The sequence below is a fragment of the Aotus nancymaae genome, unplaced genomic scaffold (assembly GCF_030222135.1).
Source record: "Aotus nancymaae isolate 86718 unplaced genomic scaffold, 86718_ANA_hifiasm-v0.15.2.pri h1tg000058l, whole genome shotgun sequence".
Taxonomy (NCBI): Eukaryota; Metazoa; Chordata; class Mammalia; order Primates; family Aotidae; genus Aotus; species Aotus nancymaae.
In genome coordinates this window covers 10,795,032-10,808,446 of record NW_026988472.1, presented here as the reverse complement: position 1 = coordinate 10,808,446, position 13,415 = coordinate 10,795,032, and the positions used below count along the sequence as shown (strand labels likewise).

At 44.3% G+C, this 13,415-nt stretch overlaps 1 protein-coding gene and 1 pseudogene across 1 annotated transcript in view; both read right to left on the bottom strand.

The window, feature by feature from the left end:
• ZNF182 (zinc finger protein 182) overlaps positions 1-9,161 on the bottom strand; it is an 88,431-nt gene extending 79,270 nt beyond the window's left edge. Inside the window, exon 1 of the mRNA XM_064364372.1 lies at positions 9,146-9,161. The gene's annotated coding sequence lies outside the window, so the exon portion shown is untranslated. The remainder of the gene's footprint in view (positions 1-9,145) is intronic.
• LOC135269918 (uncharacterized) overlaps positions 124-13,415 on the bottom strand; it is a 69,871-nt pseudogene continuing 56,579 nt past the window's right edge.

Sequence of the window (13,415 nt, the reverse complement as noted above, 5' to 3'; positions counted from 1 at the left end):
AAGAAAACTCCATATCCTGATGGCTTCACTGGAGAACTCTTCCAAACATTTAAGAAAAAAATAGGCCAGACCCAGTGGTTCACACCTATAATCCCAGCACTTGGGGAGGCTGAGGTGGGTGGATCACCTGAGGTCAGGAGTTCGAGACCAGCCTGCCCAACACGGTGAAACCCCATCTCTACTAAAAATACAAAAGTTAGCTTGGCACGGTGGCGGGCACCTGTAATCCCAGCTACTTGGGAGACTGAGGCAGGAGAATCGCTTGAACCTGGGAGGTGGAGGTTACAGTGAGCTGAGATTGTTCCTTTGCACTGCAGCCTGGACGACAAGAGCGAAACTCCATCTCAAAAAAAAATTTAAGAAGGAAATAATAACAATATTACCCAAATTTTCCCGGAGAATATAAAGAGAATACTTTCCAACATGAGGCCAATGTAACAGGATGTCAAAATGTGACGGGAACAATACAAGAAAGTAAAATGATAGGCCCCTATGTCTCATAAACATAGTAGTATAAACCCTAAACAAAATATTAACAAGGGATTGGCTAGATCATGATGATGATGATGATGATGATGATAGGAGTGGGTGGGGATAAAAGACACATAAAACAAGCTTGGCTATCAGTTCATAATATTTGCAGATGGGTAATTACAAAGGGGTTCACTAAAATCTCTACTTTCGTATATGTTTAAAATTAAAATTTTCCATAAGAAAATGTAAAAAAACTAAATTTTTAGAAAAAGAAAGAAAAAACTAAATTTTAGGAGAAAAGAAAGTTGCAGAACAGAACAGAAACAGTGTGTGTATTTTTCGTGTGTGGTAAAGAAAAAATGCGTGACAATAATATCACTTTCACACACTGACAATGCATCTACACACATAGATGGAGTTACACATGTATAAAGAAAAGAGATTCTCCTCAAACCAGATAATGCTAGTTATGCCAGGGGAGGAGGCAGAGGTGAGGCTGGAGATATTTCACTTTCTTTTTTTTAACTATATTGTTTATGTTCTTTGCCCCATGTATCGGATTACCTTTGCAGGGAGGGAAGAAAGAAAAAACCAGACTGAAACTGGAGGAGCAGAGAAGGAACTGGCCTTGAGTTGGGTCGAGACCCCACAAACTATGAGATGACAGTAAAGCAGCCATAAACCAGGAAACTCTCCCACCCTCCAAACCCCTGCCAGAGAACTTTAATTAAACAGTCTCTTTAGAACTACTACTGACAATGCCACCCTGAACTGAAGACCACTGGCCTTCAGGAAAACTCAGGAACAAAATTTCTTAAGTTAAAGTCCCAGAAATCTTGACTTGCTAAGGAGCTGGACTGATTTCTCTTTGTGGAAAATGAAGAGCACATAACTGATCATGTGATGTTAACCTTTTCACTGGAGCTGCCAGAAGGCTCATAGTCAAAATGTTTAGCTCAGTTTCTATGAAGTAAGACCAGATGATCTGTGTATCTTCACAGCAATTCTGCCTGTTGATCTTCTACTCTCTCTAAATTTCTCTAATCCTTATTTTCAACTAATTGCCCTTTCCCATTTTGTTGTGGGAAAACCAAGTGGCAAACAAGTAACTTACCTGGGACTCAATCATTTTTTGTTTCTGTTTGGAAAGCAATTGGGGGTGGGGTGGAGTGCAAAGAGTCTTCAGAGCTGAAGCTGAGTTAACCACTCTTCAATAGCTGGATGTGACAATGTGTTGCTTGTTAATTCATTGCTGACTTGTGTTTCTCATCTGAGCCAGTAACTCCATATCTGGAACTTTGCCCTAAGGTAATAATCATGGATGCATACAGATATTTAACCTCAGAAACCTTCAACACGGTTTTGTCTTTAACATCATATTATTGAAAATAACATAAATGCCCAGCACTAAAGAATGGGAAAATTAATTATGGAAGCTCCAAAGGCTGGAAAGGCAGGTAAAAAGCAACACTCTAGATGATTAAAAGCAACACTTAAAAAAGCAACGCTTAGGGGCCAGGCTCGGTGGCTCACGCCTGTAATCCCAGCACTTTGGGAGGCCGAGGTGGGTGGATCACGAGGTCAAGAGATCGAGACCATCCTGGTCAACATGGTGAAACCCCGTCTCTACTAAAAATACAAAAAAATTAGCTGGGCATGGTGGCGCGTGCCTGTAATCCCAGCTACTCAGGAGGCTGAGGCAAGAGAATTGCCTGAACCCAGGAGGCGGAGGTTGCGGTGAGCCGAGATCACGCCATTGCACTCCAGCCTGGGTAACAAGAGCGAAACTCCGTCTCCCTAAAAAAAAAAAAAAAAAGCAACGCTTGAAAGCAACACTCTAGATGATTAAGAGAGGCAAAGGAAACATCGCCAGCAAATGTAAAGTATGGTCTTGTCTGGGTCTTAATTTGAACAGACAAAGAAATTTTTAGATAATCATGAAAGTTTGAACCCCGACTAGATATTTGATAACATTAAGGAATTTAACCATTGATTATCTGAAGATACTGTTGTTAATTATTTTACCTTAGGGTAACAAAATCGACCTTTAAGGCTTTATTTTTTACATAATGAAACGTGTATAGATGAAATGATGTGTCTGGAATTTGTTTCAAAATAATAAAGACTACACATGTAAAAAGTCATTGAACTATATACAGGTCAGGCGCAGTGGGCCAGCACTTTGGGAGGCCAAGGTGGGTGGACTGCCTGAGTTCAGGAATTGGAGACCACCCTGGGAAACATGGCAAAACCCCATCTCTACTAAAAAATACAAAAATCAGCTGGGCACGTTGGTGCGCACCTGTAATCCCAGCATGTTGAGAGACGGAGGCAGGCAAATTGCTTGAGCCCAGGAGTTCAAGACCAGCCTAGGCAACATAGGGAGACCCCATCTCTATGAAAAATACAAAAAATTAGCCTGGCGTGGTGGCACACACCTGTAATCCCAGCACTTTGGGAGGCTGTGGTGGGCAAACAACTTGAGTCCAGAAGTTTGAGACCACCCTGGCCAACATCGTAAAATCCATTTCTACTAAAAATACAAAAATTAGCCGGGCGTGGTGGTGGCGCCTGTAATCCCTGCTACTAGGGAGGCTGAGACATGAGAATCACTTGAACCCAGGAGGTGGAGTTTGCAGTGAGCCAAGATTGAGCCACTGCACTTCAGCCTGGGCAATCAGCAAGAGAAGGAAGGGAGGAAGGGAGGGAGGGAGGGAGAGAGAGAGAGAAAGAAAGAAAGAAGAGAAAGAACAGAGGGAGGGAAGAGAGAGGGAGGGAGGAAGGGAGGGAGGGAGAGAGGGAAGAAGGAAGGAAGGAAGGAAGGAAGGAAGGAAGGAAGGAAGGAAGGGAGGGCATTCTGGAGGAAGAAGTGAAAGGGTGGCCTAGATGAGTACTTGAATAACTTTTTCTGTAAAAGAGTCATATGGTAAATGTTTTAGATTTTGTGGGGTCTGTGGTCTCTGCTGTAACTACTCAGCCCTGCCATTGCAGGTTGAAAGTAGTACTATACAATACATAAACTAAAGGTGCTCACTGGCTGTGTTCCAATAAAACATAATTTTGGGGCACTGAGATCTGAATTTTACATCATTACTGGATTCCAAAGTTGAAGCTTTGACCTACAAAAAGGCAGATGCTGATCTGCTTCCAGAGGAGATTGGAAAACTCGAAGATAAAGTGGAATGTGCTAATAATGCCCTGAAAGCAGACTGGGAAAGATGGAAACAAAATATGCAAAATGATATCAAGTTAGCATTTACAGATATGGCTGAGGAGAATATCCACTACTATGAACAGTGCCTTGCTACGTGGGAATCATTCCTTACATCACAGACCAATCTCCACTTGGAAGAAGCCTCTGAAGATAAGCCTTAATCCCATTCAGGACTTCTGTTTGATCTTTGGGAGACAGCATTTATTAACCAAAGTTACTCTTTCTGGATATGCCGTGTCCCTTATAAAGTGGATGGAAAATGTTTTGTACTATCTGGAAAACCAACAACTTGAAACCTCAGATATTCCAGGTCACTGAAATGAATTTGAAGACGTATCTATCTGCATGGGTATATATCTATACGTATATAGATATATAAATACAGAGAGAGAGAGATTTTGCTTGGTTTTAATTATGTTCTTAAATTTGTGTGCCAATAATTGCATATAGATTTTTTTCTTAGATATTCGACTGTGGAACATGACATTTTAAATATGTTGTAAGGACTGTTTTAATAAAAAGTTTAATATGAATAAATAAATAAATAAATAAATAAAGAGATCCAAGATGGCTGATCACTAGCAACTCGGGATTGTAGCTCCCAGTGAAAGTGCAGAGAATGAGAGGATGCCACACTTTCAGACGCTGATCACTAGCAGCTCGGGATTGTAGCTCCCAGTGAAAGTGCAGAGAACGAGAGGACACCACACTTTCAGACGAATTTTTGTTGCTCAAGGACCAGGAGATTCCCAGCGGAGGAGTCCCACGGGTCGCCAGCGCGACTCTTGTGGCCGGCACGGCGGTTTTGCTAGTGCCTCGGCGCGGCAGTTCTTGGTGCAGAAAAGCACCATCAATCTTAACACCACTGTTTTGGCCGGCGCAGTGGATTGCTCAGATTTCGGCGTTGGGAATCAACAAGTTGGACGTCCACTCAGAGACCTAATTTGAAAGTCGGTAATCACAAAGACGACAGGTGGATAAACTTACAATGACAGGAATAAACCAGTGTAAAAAGGCTGAGAATACCCAAAATTAGAATACCTCTCTCTCTACAGGGGATCACAGTTCCTCATCAGCAATGGAACAAGGCTTGATGGAGAACGAGTGCGTTCCCTTAACAGAAGTAGGCTTCAGAAGGTGGATGATAAGAAGCTTCTGTGAATTAAAAGAACTTGTTCTAACCCAATGCAAAGAAACTAAGAACTTTGAAAAAAGGTTTGACGAAATGCTAACGAGAATAGACAATTTAGAGAGGAATATAAGTGAATTAATGGAGCTGAAAAACACAACACGAGAACTTCGCGAAGTATGCACAAGTTTTAACAGTCAAATCGATCAAGCAGAAGAAAGGATATCAGAGGTCGAGGACCAACTTAATGAAATAAAACGAGAAGTCAAGATTAGAGAAAAAAGGATAAAAAGGAATGAGCAAAGTCTCCAAGAAATATGGGACTATGTGAAAAGACCTAATCTACGTTTGATAGGCGTACCTGAATGTGACGAAGAGAATGAATCCAAGTTGGGAAATACTCTTCAGGATATTATTCAGGAAAACTTTCCCAACCTAGTAAGGCAGGACAATATTCAACTCCAGGTAATACAGAGAACACCACAAAGATATTCCTCAAGAAGACCAACCCCAAGGCACATAATAGTCAGATTCATTAGGGTTGAAATGAAGGAGAAAATACTAAGAGCAGCCAGAGAGAAAGGTCAGGTAACCCACAAAGGGAAGCCTATCAGACTTACAGCAGATCTCTCAGCAGAAACCCTACAAGCCAGAAAAGAGTGAGGCCAATATTCAACATCCTTAAACAAAAGAACTTTCAACCCAGAATTTCATATCCAGCCAAACTAAGCTTCACAAGTGAAGGAAAAATAAAATCTTTTGTGAACAAGCAAATACTTAGAGATTTCACCATCAACAGGCCTGCTTTACAAGAGCTTCTGAAAGAAGCACTACACATATAAAGGAACAACCAGTATCAGTCTTTCCAAAAATATTCCAAAAATATATCAAAAAGCAAAGAGCATTAACATAATGAAGAACTTACATCAACTAATGGGCAAAACAGCCAGCTAGCATCAAATGGCACTATTAAACTCATATATATTATTATCTGGATAATAAGCCAAAACCCATCATTATGCTGTATCCAGACCCATCTCACATGCAACGATACACAAAGACTCAAAACAAAGGGACGGAGGAAGATTTACCAACCAAACGGAGAGCAAAAATAAATAAATAAATAAAAAGCAGGAGTTGCAATTCTCACCTCTGATAAAATAGACTTTAAAGCAACAAAGATCAAAAGAGACAAAGAAAGGCATTACATAATGGTAAAAGGATCAATGCAACAAGAAGAGCTAACGATCCTAAATATACACGCACCCAATACAGGAGCACCCAGATACATAAGACAAGTTCTTAATGACTTATAAAGAGACTTAGCCTCCCACACAATAATAGTGGGAGACTGTAACATCACATTGTCAGTATTAGACAGATCAACGAGATAGAAAATTAACAAGGATATCCAGGACTTGAACTCAGACCCGGAACAAGTAAACTTAATAAACATGTATAGAACTCTCCACTTCAAATAAACAAAACATACATTCTTATCAGTACCATATCACACCTATTCCAAAAGTGACTACATAATTGGAAGTAAATCACTCCTCAATAATTGCATAGCATTTCATAGGTTTAAATGAAATATTGGTTGGCTGTTTGTTTGTTATTTTCTTCCCTTATTCCTTCCTGTCTCCATTGTTAAGCACAATTATTGGCATAAAAGAGATTTTCAATTCCCATTTTTAGACTGCATTCTAGCCTGGGCAATAAAGCAATACTCCCCGTTCTCTCTCCCTCTTTCTCTTCCTTTTTCTTCCTCTTCTTCATTCTTTTTTTTCTTTCTCTCTTTCTTTCTTCCTTTTTTTTCTTCAAAAAAAAAAGAATTTTACATCATTTTCATGGGTCACAAAATATTATTCTCCTTTTGATTTTTTTCCAATGATAAAAAGTATGAAAACCATTCTCAGCTCATGGCTGTATTTAAAAAAAAAAAAAAAAAAAAAAAAGGCAGCATGTCAGATTCGGCCCACTGCCCAATTTCCCAACCCCTGGTCTAGATAAAACAAGATTGGCTGTGAGTTGATGACTGATGAGACTGGGTGGTGGGCATAATGGGGGTCCATTATACGATTCCCTCTATTTTTGTGGATGTTTGAAAATTTCTATAAGAAAGGTTTATATTTAAGTATTACCATAGAAATAATCTAAGTAGTACTATGGAAATTAAGTTAATGGCATGGAAATATCGCTGTAAAATGAAGAAAAGACAGAACACAAGAATGTGTTCCTAATTGTTTAATAACAGAATAACAGGCCAGGGGTGGTGGCTCACACCTGTCATCCCAGTACTTTGGGAGGCCAAGGCAGGAGGAATGCTTGAGCCCAGGAGTGTGAGGCCAGCCTGAGCAACATAGTGAGACCTCGTTTCTACAAAAAATAAACAAAATTAGCCGGGCACGGTGGCGCACACCTGTAGGCTCAGCTACTTGGGAGGCTGAGGCAGGAGAGTCACTTGAACCCAGAAAGCGGAGGTTGCAGTGAGCTGAGATCATGCCACTGCACTCCAGCTTGGGCGACAGAGACCCTGTCTGGGAAAAAAAAAAAAACAAAAACAGAAAAGAAAAGAAAGACAACCAGATCGTGCATTCTTAATGGGGGTGATACTGCCCCCAAGGAGTCAAAACTTAGTTGTTGGAGGCAAAAAAAAAAAAAAAAAAAAAACCTTAGATATTACAATGGTTTGCGGCCCTCCAAAGCTCAACCCTACCTAACAAAACCTTATTCCTGACTGGGCGCGGTGGCTCACGCCTGTAATCCCAACACTTTGGGAGGCCAAGGCGGGCGGCTCACAAGGTCAGGAGTTCAAGACCAGCCTGGCTGACATGGTGAAACCCTGTCTCTACTAAAAATACAAAAATTAGCCGGGCGTGGTGGTGCATGCCTGTAATCCTGGCTACTCAGGAGGCTGAGGCAGGAGGATCACTTGAACCCGGGAGGTGGAGTTTGCAGAGCCGAGATGGCGCCACTGCACTCTAGCCTGGGTGACAGAGCAAGACTCCGTCTTAAAAAACAACAACAACAACAACAAAATCTTTGTATTTAAAGACTGTGGTATTACATGAGCAGCAGTAACCTTGAGTTCAAGGAAGATCCGTGAAATATATACAAAATTGGTGCATCGGTGCTAAAAAACTATGGCGAATAGGTAACAATCAGGTATTAACTCACTTCTCATCCCAAGCCTCACAGAGTAGGCCCTGCTATTATCCTCATTTCACAGTGGGGAAACTGAGGCCTAGAGAGGTTTCATGAGTTGTCCAAGATCCACTGCCAGTGATTTAGAGTGAGGTGGTAGAAGAACAAAAAGTAAAGAACTCCTCCCAAGCTGTCCTGGCACTAAGATTTTCAGAGCTACAACTCTAACTGCTTCCAGATGCCCTAAAAAATTAGTTCTCCTCCTAAATTCCACAGGACATTGTCTGTTTTTTAACTGAAGAATGTGCTTTACATTTCAAAATTAACTTAAAATCTTCATACTTAAAGCCATAAAATGAAAAGAGAAGCCAAAAACTGTAAAGAGATATTTGCAAAACACATACCACTACTAAAGGAGTGGTATCAGGATATTTTAAAACAATTCCTGGCCGGGTGAGGTGGCTCACACCTGTAATCCCAGCACTTTGGAAGGCCAAGGCAGGTGTATCACCTGAGGTCAAGAGTTCGAGACCAGCCTGGCCAACATGGCCAAACCCTGTCTCTACTACAAATACAGAAAAATTAGCCAGGCGTGGTGGCAGGCGCCTGTGATCCCAGCTACTGTAATCCCAGGTACTGGGGAGACTGAGGTAGGAGAATTGCTATAACCCGGGAGGTGGAGGTTGAAGTGAGCCGAGATCATGTCACTGCACTCCAGCCTGGGTGAAAGAGCGAGACTCGGTCTAAAAAAAAAAAAAAACCTACAAATCAGTAAGAAAAGGGCAGAGAGCCCAACAGAAAAATGAACAAAAGACTTGAACAGGCCTCTCACAAAAGAGGTGCTCCAAGTAATGAATCCATATAAGCAAAGGTGCTCAAACTTACTGGTCATGAGGGAAATAAAAATCAAACCGCTGTATCGAAACGTCGACACCACAAGAGCAGAGATTTTTGTTTATCCATGGACATATTATTGATCTGAAAGAGCCACCCATCATGGAGCCCACAGAATGTCAACACTGACTCCACACACTCCCACTGTTGTCCCCATAGACTCTCATCCCTCACCCAGATCCCCAGATCCATTCATCCCACGGACCAGCATCCCTCATCCTACAGACAACCCCTCACTCACCCCGGACTCCCTTCACCATCCATCCCATAGAAGCCCCATCACTCACCCTACAGACATCATCAAACACCGCACAGATCCCCATCACCCTACAAACTTCCAATTGCGTAACCCACATATTGTTACCCCTGGTCCCACAGACTCCCCTATCACTGTTCTCCACGTCACCCTCCTTAGCCCCTCCACTTGTCCCCATCCATCACTCATCACTTAGACCCGCTGCACTCAGCCAGGCCCCTCACCTCGGCTCTCCTCTCGAGCCGGGCTTGGCGCCCCCCGCCTGCCCAAATGCATTCAACATCCCCTGAAAGGCCATTTGCCTTCCAGTCCTCGCGGGAAGATGTCAGGGTGACGCGGGAGCTTGTCTTTCGCTGGCTCCGAAACAGCCGCGAAGCCAAGCTCTACCAGTAACAAAAATGGCGTCATTCCGCCAGCCCCAGGACCTCTGTCTCTGGCCGTGGCCTCGCACTGCTTCTGGAGGCTCCCATTCCAGCCGAAGGAGAGGTGCGTTTGGGGGTCCGGGGGCAGTCCCCGTGATATCTCCGAGTTCGGGTATTCGGAATTGGTCCTATAAAAGCAGTGTGAGGCTTGGAAGGGCCGCGACTGTCCCGGGCGGGTGAGTGGGCGTTCCCGGCCACCAGAAGAGACTCGGCCTGAGCAAAGGCGCGGTTGGTGACACGGCCGGGTGAGAAGGAGGGGAAGTGGAAAGGCCGGACAGAGCACCCCCCGGGGGGGTTCCTCTGCAGAAGCGGATTACTAAAACGTCTGAAGAAAGGGAAAAGACCTTTGACATCACGCAGCCACTCAGGGTGCTCACACACACCCGCCCACCTCTCCTCACCTGGCCTCGGCGCCCTCCCGCCCTCCTATTGTTTCTTCTAGGCGATAGGACCCGCCCCATCTGTCACTCACTGCCCACTCGGCCCTCCATTGGCTCCTTTGAACATGGAAGGGCCCGCCTTCACCTGTCATTCACAGCCTGGACTTCTGCTCGCCTTAGTTCAAGTAGGCTTATATGGCCTTTTGCAGCCCACATCAAAACTAAGAGTAAAGGTTCGAGGTAAAACCTAAGGGACATTGGTTTTAGAAGACTTAACAAAGGGCTGGATTGGAAGTCAGCCCGGAACGGGATTGCAGAGTTAACAAAGTTTCATATTCTGTACAAAACAGGAGCTCTGATGGTTGCAATAGTTAAGAAAGTCCTAGGATTCAAGAACTCTACCAGTGTGTATGGATAGAGAAAACATTAACAAATACCCTGCTTGAAGATCAAACCAGAAGGGCACTGGTGGTGGAATAGTAACCCAATTCCAAAGTTATTTCAGAGAGGCCTTGAATGGAAGGTTAACTTAGACCCAAGTCTGAGCTACAGATCACAGAGCCGTTAAAGGTGGCGTAGTTAACAGAGGCCTAGAATTCAGTCTATACCAAAGGGGATGATGGTGGAAGAATTAATCAAGGCCTGACTTCAAAGTCAAACCAAATGGCATTCATGATAAATATGTTAACTGAGGGCCGGGCATGGTGGCTCACGCCTATAATCCCAGCACATTGGGGGGCCAAGATAGGAGGATTACTTGAGGCCAGGAGTTAGAGACCAGCCTGGCCAACATAGCAAAACCCTATCTCTACTAAAAATACAAAAAATTATGGCTGGGCATGGTGGCTTACGCCTATAATCCCAGCACTTTGGAAGGCCGAGTCAGTCTCAAGGATCACTTGAGACCAGGAGTTCGAGACCATCCAGGCTAACACAGTGAAACCCCGTCTCTACTAAAAATACAAAAAAATTAGCTGGGAGGGGTGGTGCATGCCTGTAATCCCAGCTACTCAGGAGGCTGATGTAGGAGAATTACTTGAACCCAAGAGGCAGAGGTTGCAGTGAGCCGAGATTGCGCCATTGCCCTCCAGCCTGGGCGACAGAGTGAGACTCCATCTCTAAATAAATAAATAAATACAAATACAAAAATTAGCTAGGTGTGGTGGTGCACGCCTGTAGTCCCAGCTACTTGGGAGGCTGAGGCATGAGAATCGCTTGAAACCGGGAGGCAGAGGTTGCGGTGAGCCAAGATCATGCCATTGCACTCCGGCCTGGGCAACAGAGCAAAACTCCATCTCAAAAAGTAAAAATTTTAAAAAAGGTTAACTGAGGGCCGGGCACAGTGGCTCACACCTGTAATCCCAGCACTTTGGGAGGCTGAGGCAGGAGGATCGCATGAGCCCAGGAGATCAAGACCAGCCTGGGCAACATAGTGAGACTCCATCTCTACAAAAGTAACCATTAACTGAGGACTGGAGTTGGGGAATACAGGAGAAGGGGCACAAGTAGCTAAAGAGTTAGCACAGATTTGATTTTCTGTACACACCAAAGAATCATAGATGAAGAGGACTTAACTGAGGCCTGCAGTCAGTGTAAAGATCTGAGGGATGCTGAGGCCTGGATAGGACAAAATGGTAAGCAGGAAGACAAAATGGCAGGCATGGAGTAGGGCCTGGATAGGACAAAATGATAAGTAGAGAGTGGGGCCTGGATGGGACAAAATGCTATCAGGTAGGTCCTGACGGGGCTTTTTTTCCCGGGCTCCCGGCGGGGGGCGGGGGGGAGGTGTGTCTGAGCTCCCGGCGAGGGTAGGGGGCGTGTCCGAGGTCCCCGCGAGGGAGGGGGGCGTGTCCAAGGTCCCCGCGAGGGGAGGGGGCATGTCCGAGGTCCCCGCGAGGGTAGGGGGCATGTCCGAGCTCTCCGCAACGCAACCAGCCTTACAATAATGGTAAATAAAATGATTTTTACAAACATTGTTGATGCAGTAAGTAATGCTCTTCATGCATACTCCTGGATTCTAGACCCAGAGCTTCTGATCCAATAACTCAAGAATGAGATCCAATAATCTGCATTTATGTTAGTGCTTTATTTGGCAATCATTTCAAACTAATAGAAAAAGTTGCAAAAATAGTACAGAGAACTCCCATACACCCTTCATCCAGACTCCCCAAATGTGATTATTTTACCCCATTTTCTTTACATATATATAACATATATGTACATATATATGTATGTATATATAATAAATAGAGTGACAGAATTTTTTCTGATAGAATTTTTACTTTAAAAAGGTAAAGTAAACATCAGCTGGGAATGTGGTTTATGCCTATAATCCCAGCACTTTCGGAGGTCAAGGTGGGAGGATCACTTGAGCTCAGGAGACCAGCCTGGGCAACATGGCAAAACTTCATCTCTACCAAAAATACAAAAAATTAGCCAGGTGTAGTGGCACACACCTGTGGTCCCAGCTACTCAGGAGGCTGAGGCAGGGGAACTGTAAGGCCGGTTGCCTCGCTGGGGGCTTGGACACACCCCCCTCGGACACACCCCCCTTCCCTCGCTGGGGGGCTCGGACACACCCCCTTCCCTCTCCGGGAGCTCGGACACACCTCCCCCCCCTCCCCCAACCCAGGAGCCTGGGAAAAAAGCCCCGCCAGGACCTACCTGATACTATTTTGTCCCATCTGGGCCCCACTCCCTGCCTATTATTTTGTCCCATCTGGGCCCCACTCCCTGCCTACTATTTTGTCCTATCTGGGCCCCACTCCCTGCCATTTTGTTCCATCCGGACCCTACTCCCCTCCATTTTGTCCCACTTACCTTGGGCACAACCAATCAGATGCCTCCACTCCCTATAAAACCCCCTGCCTGAGAGGAGTCCGTGTGACTTCTCCGGCCCCTCCTGTCCGGACCGCAGAACCTCACCCGGGAGCCTGATTAAATTCCTTTGCATTGGATTATTTTCGTGCTGGCCTCAGTTTCTTCATTTTAAACGTGGCAAGAACCCAAGAACAAACCTTACAGGAACCACTTGAGCCCAGGAAGCGGAAGATGCAGTAAGCCGAGATCACAACTCCGCATTCCAGTCTGGGCAACAGAGTGAGACTCTGTCTCAAAAAAACAAAAAAAAAAAAAGAAAAAGGAAGGAAAGAAGGAAGAAAGGAAGGAAAGGAAAACAGTAAATGTCCCTAAATACTAGTGTGGTTTTGCTAAAGAAAAATAAAGAAAACGGGACATTGCCTTACATAACCACAATATAATAATCAAAGTCAAGCAATTCACATTGATATAAAACAATTATCTAATCTTTAAACCTTTTCAGGCCAGGCACAGTGGCTCGCACCTACAACCCCAGCACTTTGGGAGGCCGAGGTGGGTGGATTACTTGAGGTCAGGAGTTCCAGCCTGGAATGCATAGTGAAACCCTGTCTCTACTAAAAATACAAAAATTAGCTGGGTGTGGTAGTGGGCACCTGTGATCCCAGCTGCTTGGGAGGCT